This window comes from Rhinoderma darwinii, unplaced genomic scaffold (assembly GCF_050947455.1).
Source record: "Rhinoderma darwinii isolate aRhiDar2 unplaced genomic scaffold, aRhiDar2.hap1 Scaffold_680, whole genome shotgun sequence".
Taxonomy (NCBI): domain Eukaryota; kingdom Metazoa; phylum Chordata; class Amphibia; order Anura; family Rhinodermatidae; genus Rhinoderma; species Rhinoderma darwinii.
Window position 1 is genome coordinate 18,931 of NW_027464239.1, and position 18,802 is coordinate 37,732.

The following is an 18,802-nucleotide window of genomic DNA, read 5'->3' on the forward strand; positions in this document are numbered from 1 at the left end:
ACATTGGAACACCTCATTCACCTTCCTTGTCTTCTCTCCGCCCTCCCTTTTAGGTAAGTTAAAGAGCTGCACCTGAGCCAGCCACTGATTGATTGCTTGATTGATTGATTGATTGATTGATTGATTGATTGATTGATTGATTGATTGATGCAGCACAACAGTCAAATAGTGGAGTGGAGTAGGGGAACAGCAAACAGCCAATAAAGCAGCCTGCCCACTCGCCTGCCCGCCACAATGGACCTACCTGTGTACACTAGATGGATGTGATGGAATGTACTGTCGTCCCTACATTTCAAGAAGAAGTAAGAATTGCAGTTGCAACAAAGCCTTGCTTGCCTACAAAGAGAGCAGCAATTTGGATTTGTTACTATGTTACCTAGAAGAATAACAAACTGTGCAAGGATGGAGGTTGTAGGAGCAAGGAGAAGTTGTCTGTAAAGTTGGTGGATGCCTATTTTCCATTTTGCAGTCCCTTGTCTCCCTCTTGTGGCCTCCTGGAGGCAACTAGCTGTGCAAAAAAAGACAGCCTGGCGGCCGGCTGTTGCAGTGTTGCCCTCTCAGGCAACACTGAGTGACTGACTGAGCCTCACCGTCTTATATAAAGTTCAGACGGAACTTTGCACGTGTCATAGTGGAGCCCTCAGGATTCCAGAGCCAGCTTTCTGACATCATAATGGGGCCTCAGAGATAAAAGCCTGGGCCCAGGCAGTGTTGGTCAGTGCTGCTCAGCAGGCAGCACTGGACTGGACTGGATTACAGCTGATACAAGGTGTGAAGGAACAAGGGGTGGCTGTGGGCATGCACTTGCTGCCGCTGCCAGTGTTTATCTGCATGGCAGCAGGGCATTTGGGCGTTGCCAGGAAGGCGTTTTTATGTAGATTCCTCCTCTTTCAGCACTGCATTGTGGTGCAAGCAAAAGAAGCAAATCCTGTCTGGCTTCCTCTCCGGCCTTTATTCACCTCCCGTGTAGCTGTGAGTGTGTGAGCCTGCAGGGCCCCATGGAATTGCCTAGAAGTAGGCTGAATCGCTGCAAGGGCTGAACAGCAGTATCGGGCAGGCTCGGGCAACGCGCGGCCCGTTCGGGTTATCGCTTCTCGGCCTTTTGGCTAAGATCAAGTGTAGTATCTGTTCTTATCAGTTTAATATCTGATACGTCCCCTATCTGGGGACCATATATTAAATGGATTTTTAGAACAGGGAGATGGAAATAGAGCTTGCTCTGTCCACTCCACGCATTGACCTGGTATTGCAGTATTTCCAGGACCGGTGCACCCTTTCCTTATGTGTTGACTAAAAGCAGATTCCAAAAGTGTTTTTTGTCTTTGCTATTGTTTCTGTCTTTCTGAAGGGATCTCCCCTTTTAATCCCATTATTTCAACACCTGTTGGACAATGCATGAGTGATAATGAGCTCATTGATTAAATGCAATTAATGAATAGATTGCCACCTCTTGTTGTGTGTCGTCTGTGTTTCTGTGTTTCCGGCATTTCACATTGGAACACCTCATTCACCTTCCTTGTCTTCTCTCCGCCCTCCCTTTTAGGTAAGTTAAAGAGCTGCACCTGAGCCAGCCACTGATTGATTGATTGATTGATTGATTGATTGATTGATTGATGCAGCACAACAGTCAAATAGTGGAGTGGAGTAGGGGAACAGCAAACAGCCAATAAAGCAGCCCGCCCGCTCGCCTGCCCGCCACAATGGACCTACCTGTGTACAATAGATGGATGTGATGGAATGTACTGTCGTCCCTACATTTCAAGAAGAAGTAAGAATTGCAGTTGCAACAAAGCCTTGCTTGCCTACAAAGAGAGCAGCAATTTGGATTTGTTACTATGTTACCTAGAAGAATAACAAACTGTGCAAGGATGGAGGTTGTAGGAGCAAGGAGAAGTTGTCTGTAAAGTTGGTGGATGCCTATTTTCCATTTTGCAGTCCCTTGTCTCCCTCTTGTGGCCTCCTGGAGGCAACTAGCTGTGCAAAAAAAAGACAGCCTGGCGGCCGGCTGTTGCAGTGTTGCCCTCTCAGGCAACACTGAGTGACTGGCTGAGCCTCACCGTCTTATATAAAGTTCAGACGGAACTTTGCACGTGTCATAGTGGAGCCCTCAGGATTCCAGAGCCAGCTTTCTGACATCATAATGGGGCCTCAGAGATAAAAGCCTGGGCCCAGGCAGTGTTGGTCAGTGCTGCTCAGCAGGCAGCACTGGACTGGACTGGATTACAGCTGATACAAGGTGTGAAGGAACAAGGGGTGGCTGTGGGCATGCACTTGCTGCCGCTGCCAGTGTTTATCTGCATGGCAGCAGGGCATTTGGGCGTTGCCAGGAAGGCGTTTTTATGTAGATTCCTCCTCTTTCAGCACTGCATTGTGGTGCAAGCAAAAGAAGCAAATCCTGTCTGGCTTCCTCTCCGGCCTTTATTCACCTCCCGTGTAGCTGTGAGTGTGTGAGCCTGCAGGGCCCCATGGAATTGCCTAGAAGTAGGCTGAATCGCTGCAAGGGCTGAACAGCAGTATCGGGCAGGCTCGGGCAACGCGCGGCCCGTTCGGGTTATCGCTTCTCGGCCTTTTGGCTAAGATCAAGTGTAGTATCTGTTCTTATCAGTTTAATATCTGATACGTCCCCTATCTGGGGACCATATATTAAATGGATTTTTAGAACAGGGAGATGGAAATAGAGCTTGCTCTGTCCACTCCACGCATTGACCTGGTATTGCAGTATTTCCAGGACCGGTGCACCCTTTCCTTATGTGTTGACTAAAAGCAGATTCCAAAAGTGTTTTTTGTCTTTGCTATTGTTTCTGTCTTTCTGAAGGGATCTCCCCTTTTAATCCCATTATTTCAACACCTGTTGGACAATGCATGAGTGATAATGAGCTCATTGATTAAATGCAATTAATGAATAGATTGCCACCTCTTGTTGTGTGTCGTCTGTGTTTCTGTGTTTCCGGCATTTCACATTGGAACACCTCATTCACCTTCCTTGTCTTCTCTCCGCCCTCCCTTTTAGGTAAGTTAAAGAGCTGCACCTGAGCCAGCCACTGATTGATTGATTGATTGATTGATTGATTGATTGATTGATTGATTGATTGATTGATGCAGCACAACAGTCAAATAGTGGAGTGGAGTAGGGGAACAGCAAACAGCCAATAAAGCAGCCCGCCCGCTCGCCTGCCCGCCACAATGGACCTACCTGTGTACACTAGATGGATGTGATGGAATGTACTGTCGTCCCTACATTTCAAGAAGAAGTAAGAATTGCAGTTGCAACAAAGCCTTGCTTGCCTACAAAGAGAGCAGCAATTTGGATTTGTTACTATGTTACCTAGAAGAATAACAAACTGTGCAAGGATGGAGGTTGTAGGAGCAAGGAGAAGTTGTCTGTAAAGTTGGTGGATGCCTATTTTCCATTTTGCAGTCCCTTGTCTCCCTCTTGTGGCCTCCTGGAGGCAACTAGCTGTGCAAAAAAAAGACAGCCTGGCGGCCGGCTGTTGCAGTGTTGCCCTCTCAGGCAACACTGAGTGACTGACTGAGCCTCACCGTCTTATATAAAGTTCAGACGGAACTTTGCACGTGTCATAGTGGAGCCCTCAGGATTCCAGAGCCAGCTTTCTGACATCATAATGGGGCCTCAGAGATAAAAGCCTGGGCCCAGGCAGTGTTGGTCAGTGCTGCTCAGCAGGCAGCACTGGACTGGACTGGATTACAGCTGATACAAGGTGTGAAGGAACAAGGGGTGGCTGTGGGCATGCACTTGCTGCCGCTGCCAGTGTTTATCTGCATGGCAGCAGGGCATTTGGGCGTTGCCAGGAAGGCGTTTTTATGTAGATTCCTCCTCTTTCAGCACTGCATTGTGGTGCAAGCAAAAGAAGCAAATCCTGTCTGGCTTCCTCTCCGGCCTTTATTCACCTCCCGTGTAGCTGTGAGTGTGTGAGCCTGCAGGGCCCCATGGAATTGCCTAGAAGTAGGCTGAATCGCTGCAAGGGCTGAACAGCAGTATCGGGCAGGCTCGGGCAACGCGCGGCCCGTTCGGGTTATCGCTTCTCGGCCTTTTGGCTAAGATCAAGTGTAGTATCTGTTCTTATCAGTTTAATATCTGATACGTCCCCTATCTGGGGACCATATATTAAATGGATTTTTAGAACAGGGAGATGGAAATAGAGCTTGCTCTGTCCACTCCACGCATTGACCTGGTATTGCAGTATTTCCAGGACCGGTGCACCCTTTCCTTATGTGTTGACTAAAAGCAGATTCCAAAAGTGTTTTTTGTCTTTGCTATTGTTTCTGTCTTTCTGAAGGGATCTCCCCTTTTAATCCCATTATTTCAACACCTGTTGGACAATGCATGAGTGATAATGAGCTCATTGATTAAATGCAATTAATGAATAGATTGCCACCTCTTGTTGTGTGTCGTCTGTGTTTCTGTGTTTCCGGCATTTCACATTGGAACACCTCATTCACCTTCCTTGTCTTCTCTCCGCCCTCCCTTTTAGGTAAGTTAAAGAGCTGCACCTGAGCCAGCCACTGATTGATTGCTTGATTGATTGATTGATTGATTGATGCAGCACAACAGTCAAATAGTGGAGTGGAGTAGGGGAACAGCAAACAGCCAATAAAGCAGCCCGCCCGCTCGCCTGCCCGCCACAATGGACCTACCTGTGTACACTAGATGGATGTGATGGAATGTACTGTCGTCCCTACATTTCAAGAAGAAGTAAGAATTGCAGTTGCAACAAAGCCTTGCTTGCCTACAAAGAGAGCAGCAATTTGGATTTGTTACTATGTTACCTAGAAGAATAACAAACTGTGCAAGGATGGAGGTTGTAGGAGCGGAGGTTGTAGGAGCAAGGAGAAGTTGTCTGTAAAGTTGGTGGATGCCTATTTTCCATTTTGCAGTCCCTTGTCTCCCTCTTGTGGCCTCCTGGAGGCAACTAGCTGTGCAAAAAAAAGACAGCCTGGCGGCCGGCTGTTGCAGTGTTGCCCTCTCAGGCAACACTGAGTGACTGACTGAGCCTCACCGTCTTATATAAAGTTCAGACGGAACTTTGCACGTGTCATAGTGGAGCCCTCAGGATTCCAGAGCCAGCTTTCTGACATCATAATGGGGCCTCAGAGATAAAAGCCTGGGCCCAGGCAGTGTTGGTCAGTGCTGCTCAGCAGGCAGCACTGGACTGGACTGGATTACAGCTGATACAAGGTGTGAAGGAACAAGGGGTGGCTGTGGGCATGCGCTTGCTGCCGCTGCCAGTGTTTATCTGCATGGCAGCAGGGCATTTGGGCGTTGCCAGGAAGGCGTTTTTATGTAGATTCCTCCTCTTTCAGCACTGCATTGTGGTGCAAGCAAAAGAAGCAAATCCTGTCTGGCTTCCTCTCCGGCCTTTATTCACCTCCCGTGTAGCTGTGAGTGTGTGAGCCTGCAGGGCCCCATGGAATTGCCTAGAAGTAGGCTGAATCGCTGCAAGGGCTGAACAGCAGTATCGGGCAGGCTCGGGCAACGCGCGGCCCGTTCGGGTTATCGCTTCTCGGCCTTTTGGCTAAGATCAAGTGTAGTATCTGTTCTTATCAGTTTAATATCTGATACGTCCCCTATCTGGGGACCATATATTAAATGGATTTTTAGAACAGGGAGATGGAAATAGAGCTTGCTCTGTCCACTCCACGCATTGACCTGGTATTGCAGTATTTCCAGGACCGGTGCACCCTTTCCTTATGTGTTGACTAAAAGCAGATTCCAAAAGTGTTTTTTGTCTTTGCTATTGTTTCTGTCTTTCTGAAGGGATCTCCCCTTTTAATCCCATTATTTCAACACCTGTTGGACAATGCATGAGTGATAATGAGCTCATTGATTAAATGCAATTAATGAATAGATTGCCACCTCTTGTTGTGTGTCGTCTGTGTTTCTGTGTTTCCGGCATTTCACATTGGAACACCTCATTCACCTTCCTTGTCTTCTCTCCGCCCTCCCTTTTAGGTAAGTTAAAGAGCTGTACCTGAGCCAGCCACTGATTGATTGATTGATTGATTGATTGATTGATTGATTGATTGATTGATTGATTGATGCAGCACAACAGTCAAATAGTGGAGTGGAGTAGGGGAACAGCAAACAGCCAATAAAGCAGCCCGCCCGCTCGCCTGCCCGCCACAATGGACCTACCTGTGTACACTAGATGGATGTGATGGAATGTACTGTCGTCCCTACATTTCAAGAAGAAGTAAGAATTGCAGTTGCAACAAAGCCTTGCTTGCCTACAAAGAGAGCAGCAATTTGTATTTGTTACTATGTTACCTAGAAGAATAACAAACTGTGCAAGGATGGAGGTTGTAGGAGCAAGGAGAAGTTGTCTGTAAAGTTGGTGGATGCCTATTTTCCATTTTGCAGTCCCTTGTCTCCCTCTTGTGGCCTCCTGGAGGCAACTAGCTGTGCAAAAAAAAGACAGCCTGGCGGCCGGCTGTTGCAGTGTTGCCCTCTCAGGCAACACTGAGTGACTGACTGAGCCTCACCGTCTTATATAAAGTTCAGACGGAACTTTGCACGTGTCATAGTGGAGCCCTCAGGATTCCAGAGCCAGCTTTCTGACATCATAATGGGGCCTCAGAGATAAAAGCCTGGGCCCAGGCAGTGTTGGTCAGTGCTGCTCAGCAGGCAGCACTGGACTGGACTGGATTACAGCTGATACAAGGTGTGAAGGAACAAGGGGTGGCTGTGGGCATGCACTTGCTGCCGCTGCCAGTGTTTATCTGCATGGCAGCAGGGCATTTGGGCGTTGCCAGGAAGGCGTTTTTATGTAGATTCCTCCTCTTTCAGCACTGCATTGTGGTGCAAGCAAAAGAAGCAAATCCTGTCTGGCTTCCTCTCCGGCCTTTATTCACCTCCCGTGTAGCTGTGAGTGTGTGAGCCTGCAGGGCCCCATGGAATTGCCTAGAAGTAGGCTGAATCGCTGCAAGGGCTGAACAGCAGTATCGGGCAGGCTCGGGCAACGCGCGGCCCGTTCGGGTTATCGCTTCTCGGCCTTTTGGCTAAGATCAAGTGTAGTATCTGTTCTTATCAGTTTAATATCTGATACGTCCCCTATCTGGGGACCATATATTAAATGGATTTTTAGAACAGGGAGATGGAAATAGAGCTTGCTCTGTCCACTCCACGCATTGACCTGGTATTGCAGTATTTCCAGGACCGGTGCACCCTTTCCTTATGTGTTGACTAAAAGCAGATTCCAAAAGTGTTTTTTGTCTTTGCTATTGTTTCTGTCTTTCTGAAGGGATCTCCCCTTTTAATCCCATTATTTCAACACCTGTTGGACAATGCATGAGTGATAATGAGCTCATTGATTAAATGCAATTAATGAATAGATTGCCACCTCTTGTTGTGTGTCGTCTGTGTTTCTGTGTTTCCGGCATTTCACATTGGAACACCTCATTCACCTTCCTTGTCTTCTCTCCGCCCTCCCTTTTAGGTAAGTTAAAGAGCTGCACCTGAGCCAGCCACTGATTGATTGATTGATTGATTGATTGATTGATTGATTGATTGATTGATGCAGCACAACAGTCAAATAGTGGAGTGGAGTAGGGGAACAGCAAACAGCCAATAAAGCAGCCCGCCCGCTCGCCTGCCCGCCACAATGGACCTACCTGTGTACACTAGATGGATGTGATGGAATGTACTGTCGTCCCTACATTTCAAGAAGAAGTAAGAATTGCAGTTGCAACAAAGCCTTGCTTGCCTACAAAGAGAGCAGCAATTTGGATTTGTTACTATGTTACCTAGAAGAATAACAAACTGTGCAAGGATGGAGGTTGTAGGAGCAAGGAGAAGTTGTCTGTAAAGTTGGTGGATGCCTATTTTCCATTTTGCAGTCCCTTGTCTCCCTCTTGTGGCCTCCTGGAGGCAACTAGCTGTGCAAAAAAAAGACAGCCTGGCGGCCGGCTGTTGCAGTGTTGCCCTCTCAGGCAACACTGAGTGACTGACTGAGCCTCACCGTCTTATATAAAGTTCAGACGGAACTTTGCACGTGTCATAGTGGAGCCCTCAGGATTCCAGAGCCAGCTTTCTGACATCATAATGGGGCCTCAGAGATAAAAGCCTGGGCCCAGGCAGTGTTGGTCAGTGCTGCTCAGCAGGCAGCACTGGACTGGACTGGATTACAGCTGATACAAGGTGTGAAGGAACAAGGGGTGGCTGTGGGCATGCACTTGCTGCCGCTGCCAGTGTTTATCTGCATGGCAGCAGGGCATTTGGGCGTTGCCAGGAAGGCGTTTTTATGTAGATTCCTCCTCTTTCAGCACTGCATTGTGGTGCAAGCAAAAGAAGCAAATCCTGTCTGGCTTCCTCTCCAGCCTTTATTCACCTCCCGTGTAGCTGTGAGTGTGTGAGCCTGCAGGGCCCCATGGAATTGCCTAGAAGTAGGCTGAATCGCTGCAAGGGCTGAACAGCAGTATCGGGCAGGCTCGGGCAACGCGCGGCCCGTTCGGGTTATCGCTTCTCGGCCTTTTGGCTAAGATCAAGTGTAGTATCTGTTCTTATCAGTTTAATATCTGATACGTCCCCTATCTGGGGACCATATATTAAATGGATTTTTAGAACAGGGAGATGGAAATAGAGCTTGCTCTGTCCACTCCACGCATTGACCTGGTATTGCAGTATTTCCAGGACCGGTGCACCCTTTCCTTATGTGTTGACTAAAAGCAGATTCCAAAAGTGTTTTTTGTCTTTGCTATTGTTTCTGTCTTTCTGAAGGGATCTCCCCTTTTAATCCCATTATTTCAACACCTGTTGGACAATGCATGAGTGATAATGAGCTCATTGATTAAATGCAATTAATGAATAGATTGCCACCTCTTGTTGTGTGTCGTCTGTGTTTCTGTGTTTCCGGCATTTCACATTGGAACACCTCATTCACCTTCCTTGTCTTCTCTCCGCCCTCCCTTTTAGGTAAGTTAAAGAGCTGCACCTGAGCCAGCCACTGATTGATTGATTGATTGATTGATTGATTGATTGATTGATTGATTGATTGATTGATTGATTGATTGATTGATTGATGCAGCACAACAGTCAAATAGTGGAGTGGAGTAGGGGAACAGCAAACAGCCAATAAAGCAGCCCGCCCGCTCGCCTGCCCGCCACAATGGACCTACCTGTGTACACTAGATGGATGTGATGGAATGTACTGTCGTCCCTACATTTCAAGAAGAAGTAAGAATTGCAGTTGCAACAAAGCCTTGCTTGCCTACAAAGAGAGCAGCAATTTGGATTTGTTACTATGTTACCTAGAAGAATAACAAACTGTGCAAGGATGGAGGTTGTAGGAGCAAGGAGAAGTTGTCTGTAAAGTTGGTGGATGCCTATTTTCCATTTTGCAGTCCCTTGTCTCCCTCTTGTGGCCTCCTGGAGGCAACTAGCTGTGCAAAAAAAAGACAGCCTGGCGGCCGGCTGTTGCAGTGTTGCCCTCTCAGGCAACACTGAGTGACTGACTGAGCCTCACCGTCTTATATAAAGTTCAGACGGAACTTTGCACGTGTCATAGTGGAGCCCTCAGGATTCCAGAGCCAGCTTTCTGACATCATAATGGGGCCTCAGAGATAAAAGCCTGGGCCCAGGCAGTGTTGGTCAGTGCTGCTCAGCAGGCAGCACTGGACTGGACTGGATTACAGCTGATACAAGGTGTGAAGGAACAAGGGGTGGCTGTGGGCATGCACTTGCTGCCGCTGCCAGTGTTTATCTGCATGGCAGCAGGGCATTTGGGCGTTGCCAGGAAGGCGTTTTTATGTAGATTCCTCCTCTTTCAGCACTGCATTGTGGTGCAAGCAAAAGAAGCAAATCCTGTCTGGCTTCCTCTCCGGCCTTTATTCACCTCCCGTGTAGCTGTGAGTGTGTGAGCCTGCAGGGCCCCATGGAATTGCCTAGAAGTAGGCTGAATCGCTGCAAGGGCTGAACAGCAGTATCGGGCAGGCTCGGGCAACGCGCGGCCCGTTCGGGTTATCGCTTCTCGGCCTTTTGGCTAAGATCAAGTGTAGTATCTGTTCTTATCAGTTTAATATCTGATACGTCCCCTATCTGGGGACCATATATTAAATGGATTTTTAGAACAGGGAGATGGAAATAGAGCTTGCTCTGTCCACTCCACGCATTGACCTGGTATTGCAGTATTTCCAGGACCGGTGCACCCTTTCCTTATGTGTTGACTAAAAGCAGATTCCAAAAGTGTTTTTTGTCTTTGCTATTGTTTCTGTCTTTCTGAAGGGATCTCCCCTTTTAATCCCATTATTTCAACACCTGTTGGACAATGCATGAGTGATAATGAGCTCATTGATTAAATGCAATTAATGAATAGATTGCCACCTCTTGTTGTGTGTCGTCTGTGTTTCTGTGTTTCCGGCATTTCACATTGGAACACCTCATTCACCTTCCTTGTCTTCTCTCCGCCCTCCCTTTTAGGTAAGTTAAAGAGCTGCACCTGAGCCAGCCACTGATTGATTGATTGATTGATTGATTGATTGATTGATTGATGCAGCACAACAGTCAAATAGTGGAGTGGAGTAGGGGAACAGCAAACAGCCAATAAAGCAGCCTGCCCGCTCGCCTGCCCGCCACAATGGACCTACCTGTGTACACTAGATGGATGTGATGGAATGTACTGTCGTCCCTACATTTCAAGAAGAAGTAAGAATTGCAGTTGCAACAAAGCCTTGCTTGCCTACAAAGAGAGCAGCAATTTGGATTTGTTACTATGTTACCTAGAAGAATAACAAACTGTGCAAGGATGGAGGTTGTAGGAGCAAGGAGAAGTTGTCTGTAAAGTTGGTGGATGCCTATTTTCCATTTTGCAGTCCCTTGTCTCCCTCTTGTGGCCTCCTGGAGGCAACTAGCTGTGCAAAAAAAAGACAGCCTGGCGGCCGGCTGTTGCAGTGTTGCCCTCTCAGGCAACACTGAGTGACTGACTGAGCCTCACCGTCTTATATAAAGTTCAAACGGAACTTTGCACGTGTCATAGTGGAGCCCTCAGGATTCCAGAGCCAGCTTTCTGACATCATAATGGGGCCTCAGAGATAAAAGCCTGGGCCCAGGCAGTGTTGGTCAGTGCTGCTCAGCAGGCAGCACTGGACTGGACTGGATTACAGCTGATACAAGGTGTGAAGGAACAAGGGGTGGCTGTGGGCATGCACTTGCTGCCGCTGCCAGTGTTTATCTGCATGGCAGCAGGGCATTTGGGCGTTGCCAGGAAGGCGTTTTTATGTAGATTCCTCCTCTTTCAGCACTGCATTGTGGTGCAAGCAAAAGAAGCAAATCCTGTCTGGCTTCCTCTCCGGCCTTTATTCACCTCCCGTGTAGCTGTGAGTGTGTGAGCCTGCAGGGCCCCATGGAATTGCCTAGAAGTAGGCTGAATCGCTGCAAGGGCTGAACAGCAGTATCGGGCAGGCTCGGGCAACGCGCGGCCCGTTCGGGTTATCGCTTCTCGGCCTTTTGGCTAAGATCAAGTGTAGTATCTGTTCTTATCAGTTTAATATCTGATACGTCCCCTATCTGGGGACCATATATTAAATGGATTTTTAGAACAGGGAGATGGAAATAGAGCTTGCTCTGTCCACTCCACGCATTGACCTGGTATTGCAGTATTTCCAGGACCGGTGCACCCTTTCCTTATGTGTTGACTAAAAGCAGATTCCAAAAGTGTTTTTTGTCTTTGCTATTGTTTCTGTCTTTCTGAAGGGATCTCCCCTTTTAATCCCATTATTTCAACACCTGTTGGACAATGCATGAGTGATAATGAGCTCATTGATTAAATGCAATTAATGAATAGATTGCCACCTCTTGTTGTGTGTCGTCTGTGTTTCTGTGTTTCCGGCATTTCACATTGGAACACCTCATTCACCTTCCTTGTCTTCTCTCCGCCCTCCCTTTTAGGTAAGTTAAAGAGCTGCACCTGAGCCAGCCACTGATTGATTGATTGATTGATTGATTGATTGATTGATTGATTGATTGATTGATTGATTGATTGATGCAGCACAACAGTCAAATAGTGGAGTGGAGTAGGGGAACAGCAAACAGCCAATAAAGCAGCCCGCCCGCTCGCCTGCCCGCCACAATGGACCTACCTGTGTACACTAGATGGATGTGATGGAATGTACTGTCGTCCCTACATTTCAAGAAGAAGTAAGAATTGCAGTTGCAACAAAGCCTTGCTTGCCTACAAAGAGAGCAGCAATTTGGATTTGTTACTATGTTACCTAGAAGAATAACAAACTGTGCAAGGATGGAGGTTGTAGGAGCAAGGAGAAGTTGTCTGTAAAGTTGGTGGATGCCTATTTTCCATTTTGCAGTCCCTTGTCTCCCTCTTGTGGCCTCCTGGAGGCAACTAGCTGTGCAAAAAAAAGACAGCCTGGCGGCCGGCTGTTGCAGTGTTGCCCTCTCAGGCAACACTGAGTGACTGACTGAGCCTCACCGTCTTATATAAAGTTCAGACGGAACTTTGCACGTGTCATAGTGGAGCCCTCAGGATTCCAGAGCCAGCTTTCTGACATCATAATGGGGCCTCAGAGATAAAAGCCTGGGCCCAGGCAGTGTTGGTCAGTGCTGCTCAGCAGGCAGCACTGGACTGGACTGGATTACAGCTGATACAAGGTGTGAAGGAACAAGGGGTGGCTGTGGGCATGCACTTGCTGCCGCTGCCAGTGTTTATCTGCATGGCAGCAGGGCATTTGGGCGTTGCCAGGAAGGCGTTTTTATGTAGATTCCTCCTCTTTCAGCACTGCATTGTGGTGCAAGCAAAAGAAGCAAATCCTGTCTGGCTTCCTCTCCGGCCTTTATTCACCTCCCGTGTAGCTGTGAGTGTGTGAGCCTGCAGGGCCCCATGGAATTGCCTAGAAGTAGGCTGAATCGCTGCAAGGGCTGAACAGCAGTATCGGGCAGGCTCGGGCAACGCGCGGCCCGTTCGGGTTATCGCTTCTCGGCCTTTTGGCTAAGATCAAGTGTAGTATCTGTTCTTATCAGTTTAATATCTGATACGTCCCCTATCTGGGGACCATATATTAAATGGATTTTTAGAACAGGGAGATGGAAATAGAGCTTGCTCTGTCCACTCCACGCATTGACCTGGTATTGCAGTATTTCCAGGACCGGTGCACCCTTTCCTTATGTGTTGACTAAAAGCAGATTCCAAAAGTGTTTTTTGTCTTTGCTATTGTTTCTGTCTTTCTGAAGGGATCTCCCCTTTTAATCCCATTATTTCAACACCTGTTGGACAATGCATGAGTGATAATGAGCTCATTGATTAAATGCAATTAATGAATAGATTGCCACCTCTTGTTGTGTGTCGTCTGTGTTTCTGTGTTTCCGGCATTTCACATTGGAACACCTCATTCACCTTCCTTGTCTTCTCTCCGCCCTCCCTTTTAGGTAAGTTAAAGAGCTGCACCTGAGCCAGCCACTGATTGATTGATTGATTGATTGATTGATTGATTGATTGATTGATTGATTGATTGATTGATTGATGCAGCACAACAGTCAAATAGTGGAGTGGAGTAGGGGAACAGCAAACAGCCAATAAAGCAGCCTGCCCGCTCGCCTGCCCGCCACAATGGACCTACCTGTGTACACTAGATGGATGTGATGGAATGTACTGTCGTCCCTACATTTCAAGAAGAAGTAAGAATTGCAGTTGCAACAAAGCCTTGCTTGCCTACAAAGAGAGCAGCAATTTGGATTTGTTACTATGTTACCTAGAAGAATAACAAACTGTGCAAGGATGGAGGTTGTAGGAGCAAGGAGAAGTTGTCTGTAAAGTTGGTGGATGCCTATTTTCCATTTTGCAGTCCCTTGTCTCCCTCTTGTGGCCTCCTGGAGGCAACTAGCTGTGCAAAAAAAAGACAGCCTGGCGGCCGGCTGTTGCAGTGTTGCCCTCTCAGGCAACACTGAGTGACTGACTGAGCCTCACCGTCTTATATAAAGTTCAGACGGAACTTTGCACGTGTCATAGTGGAGCCCTCAGGATTCCAGAGCCAGCTTTCTGACATCATAATGGGGCCTCAGAGATAAAAGCCTGGGTCCAGGCAGTGTTGGTCAGTGCTGCTCAGCAGGCAGCACTGGACTGGACTGGATTACAGCTGATACAAGGTGTGAAGGAACAAGGGGTGGCTGTGGGCATGCACTTGCTGCCGCTGCCAGTGTTTATCTGCATGGCAGCAGGGCATTTGGGCGTTGCCAGGAAGGCGTTTTTATGTAGATTCCTCCTCTTTCAGCACTGCATTGTGGTGCAAGCAAAAGAAGCAAATCCTGTCTGGCTTCCTCTCCGGCCTTTATTCACCTCCCGTGTAGCTGTGAGTGTGTGAGCCTGCAGGGCCCCATGGAATTGCCTAGAAGTAGGCTGAATCGCTGCAAGGGCTGAACAGCAGTATCGGGCAGGCTCGGGCAACGCGCGGCCCGTTCGGGTTATCGCTTCTCGGCCTTTTGGCTAAGATCAAGTGTAGTATCTGTTCTTATCAGTTTAATATCTGATACGTCCCCTATCTGGGGACCATATATTAAATGGATTTTTAGAACAGGGAGATGGAAATAGAGCTTGCTCTGTCCACTCCACGCATTGACCTGGTATTGCAGTATTTCCAGGACCGGTGCACCCTTTCCTTATGTGTTGACTAAAAGCAGATTCCAAAAGTGTTTTTTGTCTTTGCTATTGTTTCTGTCTTTCTGAAGGGATCTCCCCTTTTAATCCCATTATTTCAACACCTGTTGGACAATGCATGAGTGATAATGAGCTCATTGATTAAATGCAATTAATGAATAGATTGCCACCTCTTGTTGTGTGTCGTCTGTGTTTCTGTGTTTCCGGCATTTCACATTGGAACACCTCATTCACCTTCCTTGTCTTCTCTCCGCCCTCCCTTTTAGGTAAGTTAAAGAGCTGCACCTGAGCCAGCCACTGATTGATTGATTGATTGATTGATTGATTGATTGATTGATTGATTGATTGATTGATTGATGCAGCACAACAGTCAAATAGTGGAGTGGAGTAGGGGAACAGCAAACAGCCAATAAAGCAGCCCGCCCGCTCGCCTGCCCGCCACAATGGACCTACCTGTGTACACTAGATGGATGTGATGGAATGTACTGTCGTCCCTACATTTCAAGAAGAAGTAAGAATTGCAGTTGCAACAAAGCCTTGCTTGCCTACAAAGAGAGCAGCAATTTGGATTTGTTACTATGTTACCTAGAAGAATAACAAACTGTGCAAGGATGGAGGTTGTAGGAGCAAGGAGAAGTTGTCTGTAAAGTTGGTGGATGCCTATTTTCCATTTTGCAGTCCCTTGTCTCCCTCTTGTGGCCTCCTGGAGGCAACTAGCTGTGCAAAAAAAAGACAGCCTGGCGGCCGGCTGTTGCTGTGTTGCCCTCTCAGGCAACACTGAGTGACTGACTGAGCCTCACCGTCTTATATAAAGTTCAGACGGAACTTTGCACGTGTCATAGTGGAGCCCTCAGGATTCCAGAGCCAGCTTTCTGACATCATAATGGGGCCTCAGAGATAAAAGCCTGGGCCCAGGCAGTGTTGGTCAGTGCTGCTCAGCAGGCAGCACTGGACTGGACTGGATTACAGCTGATACAAGGTGTGAAGGAACAAGGGGTGGCTGTGGGCATGCACTTGCTGCCGCTGCCAGTGTTTATCTGCATGGCAGCAGGGCATTTGGGCGTTGCCAGGAAGGCGTTTTTATGTAGATTCCTCCTCTTTCAGCACTGCATTGTGGTGCAAGCAAAAGAAGCAAATCCTGTCTGGCTTCCTCTCCGGCCTTTATTCACCTCCCGTGTAGCTGTGAGTGTGTGAGCCTGCAGGGCCCCATGGAATTGCCTAGAAGTAGGCTGAATCGCTGCAAGGGCTGAACAGCAGTATCGGGCAGGCTCGGGCAACGCGCGGCCCGTTCGGGTTATCGCTTCTCGGCCTTTTGGCTAAGATCAAGTGTAGTATCTGTTCTTATCAGTTTAATATCTGATACGTCCCCTATCTGGGGACCATATATTAAATGGATTTTTAGAACAGGGAGATGGAAATAGAGCTTGCTCTGTCCACTCCACGCATTGACCTGGTATTGCAGTATTTCCAGGACCGGTGCACCCTTTCCTTATGTGTTGACTAAAAGCAGATTCCAAAAGTGTTTTTTGTCTTTGCTATTGTTTCTGTCTTTCTGAAGGGATCTCCCCTTTTAATCCCATTATTTCAACACCTGTTGGACAATGCATGAGTGATAATGAGCTCATTGATTAAATGCAATTAATGAATAGATTGCCACCTCTTGTTGTGTGTCGTCTGTGTTTCTGTGTTTCCGGCATTTCACATTGGAACACCTCATTCACCTTCCTTGTCTTCTCTCCGCCCTCCCTTTTAGGTAAGTTAAAGAGCTGCACCTGAGCCAGCCACTGATTGATTGATTGATTGATTGATTGATTGATTGATTGATTGATTGATTGCAGCACAACAGTCAAATAGTGGAGTGGAGTAGGGGAACAGCAAACAGCCAATAAAGCAGCCCGCCCGCTCGCCTGCCCGCCACAATGGACCTACCTGTGTACACTAGATGGATGTGATGGAATGTACTGTCGTCCCTACATTTCAAGAAGAAGTAAGAATTGCAGTTGCAACAAAGCCTTGCTTGCCTACAAAGAGAGCAGCAATTTGGATTTGTTACTATGTTACCTAGAAGAATAACAAACTGTGCAAGGATGGAGGTTGTAGGAGCAAGGAGAAGTTGTCTGTAAAGTTGGTGGATGCCTATTTTCCATTTTGCAGTCCCTTGTCTCCCTCTTGTGGCCTCCTGGAGGCAACTAGCTGTGCAAAAAAAAGACAGCCTGGCGGCCGGCTGTTGCAGTGTTGCCCTCTCAGGCAACACTGAGTGACTGACTGAGCCTCACCGTCTTATATAAAGTTCAGACGGAACTTTGCACGTGTCATAGTGGAGCCCTCAGGATTCCAGAGCCAGCTTTCTGACATCATAATGGGGCCTCAGAGATAAAAGCCTGGGCCCAGGCAGTGTTGGTCAGTGCTGCTCAGCAGGCAGCACTGGACTGGACTGGATTACAGCTGATACAAGGTGTGAAGGAACAAGGGGTGGCTGTGGGCATGCACTTGCTGCCGCTGCCAGTGTTTATCTGCATGGCAGCAGGGCATTTGGGCGTTGCCAGGAAGGCGTTTTTATGTAGATTCCTCCTCTTTCAGCACTGCATTGTGGTGCAAGCAAAAGAAGCAAATCCTGTCTGGCTTCCTCTCCGGCCTTTATTCACCTCCCGTGTAGCTGTGAGTGTGTGAGCCTGCAGGGCCCCATGGAATTGCCTAGAAGTAGGCTGAATCGCTGCAAGGGCTGAACAGCAGTATCGGGCAGGCTCGGGCAACGCGCGGCCCGTTCGGGTTATCGCTTCTCGGCCTTTTGGCTAAGATCAAGTGTAGTATCTGTTCTTATCAGTTTAATATCTGATACGTCCCCTATCTGGGGACCATATATTAAATGGATTTTTAGAACAGGGAGATGGAAATAGAGCTTGCTCTGTCCACTCCACGCATTGACCTGGTATTGCAGTATTTCCAGGACCGGTGCACCCTTTCCTTATGTGTTGACTAAAAGCAGATTCCAAAAGTGTTTTTTGTCTTTGCTATTGTTTCTGTCTTTCTGAAGGGATCTCCCCTTTTAATCCCATTATTTCAACACCTGTTGGACAATGCATGAGTGATAATGAGCTCATTGATTAAATGCAATTAATGAATAGATTGCCACCTCTTGTTGTGTGTCGTCTGTGTTTCTGTGTTTCCGGCATTTCACATTGGAACACCTCATTCACCTTCCTTGTCTTCTCTCCGCCCTCCCTTTTAGGTAAGTTAAAGAGCTGCACCTGAGCCAGCCACTGATTGATTGATTGATTGATTGATTGATTGATTGATTGATTGATTGATTGATTGATTGATTGATGCAGCACAACAGTCAAATAGTGGAGTGGAGTAGGGGAACAGCAAACAGCCAATAAAGCAGCCCGCCCGCTCGCCTGCCCGCCACAATGGACCTACCTGTGTACACTAGATGGATGTGATGGAATGTACTGTCGTCCCTACATTTCAAGAAGAAGTAAGAATTGCAGTTGCAACAAAGCCTTGCTTGCCTACAAAGAGAGCAGCAATTTGGATTTGTTACTATGTTACCTAGAAGAATAACAAACTGTGCAAGGATGGAGGTTGTAGGAGCAAGGAGAAGTTGTCTGTAAAGTTGGTGGATGCCTATTTTCCATTTTGCAGTCCCTTGTCTCCCTCTTGTGGCCTCCTGGAGGCAACTAGCTGTGCAAAAAAAAGACAGCCTGGCGGCCGGCTGTTGCAGTGTTGCCCTCTCAGGCAACACTGAGTGACTGACTGAGCCTCACCGTCTTATATAAAGTTCAGACGGAACTTTGCACGTGTCATAGTGGAGCCCTCAGGATTCCAGAGCCAGCTTTCTGACATCATAATGGGGCCTCAGAGATAAAAGCCTGGGCCCAGGCAGTGTTGGTCAGTGCTGCTCAGCAGGCAGCACTGGACTGGACTGGATTACAGCTGATACAAGGTGTGAAGGAACAAGGGGTGGCTGTGGGCATGCACTTGCTGCCGCTGCCAGTGTTTATCTGCATGGCAGCAGGGCATTTGGGCGTTGCCAGGAAGGCGTTTTTATGTAGATTCCTCCTCTTTCAGCACTGCATTGTGGTGCAAGCAAAAGAAGCAAATCCTGTCTGGCTTCCTCTCCGGCCTTTATTCACCTCCCGTGTAGCTGTGAGTGTGTGAGCCTGCAGGGCTCCATGGAATTGCCT

At 47.8% G+C, this 18,802-nt stretch overlaps 12 non-coding genes across 12 annotated transcripts; all 12 read left to right on the forward strand.

Moving 5' to 3' along the window:
- The first annotated feature begins 1,086 nt into the window (after window positions 1–1,086).
- Window positions 1,087–1,277, forward strand: LOC142728584 (U2 spliceosomal RNA). The gene has a single exon (XR_012877697.1). It is a non-coding gene; the product is annotated as a U2 spliceosomal RNA (small nuclear RNA).
- Window positions 1,278–2,553: 1,276 nt separating this feature from the next.
- Window positions 2,554–2,744, forward strand: LOC142728585 (U2 spliceosomal RNA). The gene has a single exon (XR_012877698.1). It is a non-coding gene; the product is annotated as a U2 spliceosomal RNA (small nuclear RNA).
- Window positions 2,745–4,036: 1,292 nt separating this feature from the next.
- Window positions 4,037–4,227, forward strand: LOC142728586 (U2 spliceosomal RNA). Its single transcript, XR_012877699.1, has one exon. It is a non-coding gene; the product is annotated as a U2 spliceosomal RNA (small nuclear RNA).
- A 1,287-nt stretch (window positions 4,228–5,514) lies between these two features.
- On the forward strand, window positions 5,515–5,705 carry LOC142728587 (U2 spliceosomal RNA). The gene has a single exon (XR_012877700.1). It is a non-coding gene; the product is annotated as a U2 spliceosomal RNA (small nuclear RNA).
- A 1,292-nt stretch (window positions 5,706–6,997) lies between these two features.
- LOC142728588 (U2 spliceosomal RNA) lies at window positions 6,998–7,188 on the forward strand. The gene has a single exon (XR_012877701.1). It is a non-coding gene; the product is annotated as a U2 spliceosomal RNA (small nuclear RNA).
- A 1,284-nt stretch (window positions 7,189–8,472) lies between these two features.
- Window positions 8,473–8,663, forward strand: LOC142728590 (U2 spliceosomal RNA). The gene has a single exon (XR_012877702.1). It is a non-coding gene; the product is annotated as a U2 spliceosomal RNA (small nuclear RNA).
- Window positions 8,664–9,975: 1,312 nt separating this feature from the next.
- Window positions 9,976–10,166, forward strand: LOC142728591 (U2 spliceosomal RNA). The gene has a single exon (XR_012877703.1). It is a non-coding gene; the product is annotated as a U2 spliceosomal RNA (small nuclear RNA).
- A 1,276-nt stretch (window positions 10,167–11,442) lies between these two features.
- On the forward strand, window positions 11,443–11,633 carry LOC142728592 (U2 spliceosomal RNA). The gene has a single exon (XR_012877704.1). It is a non-coding gene; the product is annotated as a U2 spliceosomal RNA (small nuclear RNA).
- A 1,300-nt stretch (window positions 11,634–12,933) lies between these two features.
- LOC142728593 (U2 spliceosomal RNA) lies at window positions 12,934–13,124 on the forward strand. The gene has a single exon (XR_012877705.1). It is a non-coding gene; the product is annotated as a U2 spliceosomal RNA (small nuclear RNA).
- Window positions 13,125–14,424: 1,300 nt separating this feature from the next.
- Window positions 14,425–14,615, forward strand: LOC142728595 (U2 spliceosomal RNA). The gene has a single exon (XR_012877707.1). It is a non-coding gene; the product is annotated as a U2 spliceosomal RNA (small nuclear RNA).
- A 1,296-nt stretch (window positions 14,616–15,911) lies between these two features.
- On the forward strand, window positions 15,912–16,102 carry LOC142728596 (U2 spliceosomal RNA). The gene has a single exon (XR_012877708.1). It is a non-coding gene; the product is annotated as a U2 spliceosomal RNA (small nuclear RNA).
- A 1,285-nt stretch (window positions 16,103–17,387) lies between these two features.
- On the forward strand, window positions 17,388–17,578 carry LOC142728597 (U2 spliceosomal RNA). The gene has a single exon (XR_012877709.1). It is a non-coding gene; the product is annotated as a U2 spliceosomal RNA (small nuclear RNA).
- The last annotated feature ends 1,224 nt before the right edge of the window (window positions 17,579–18,802 follow it).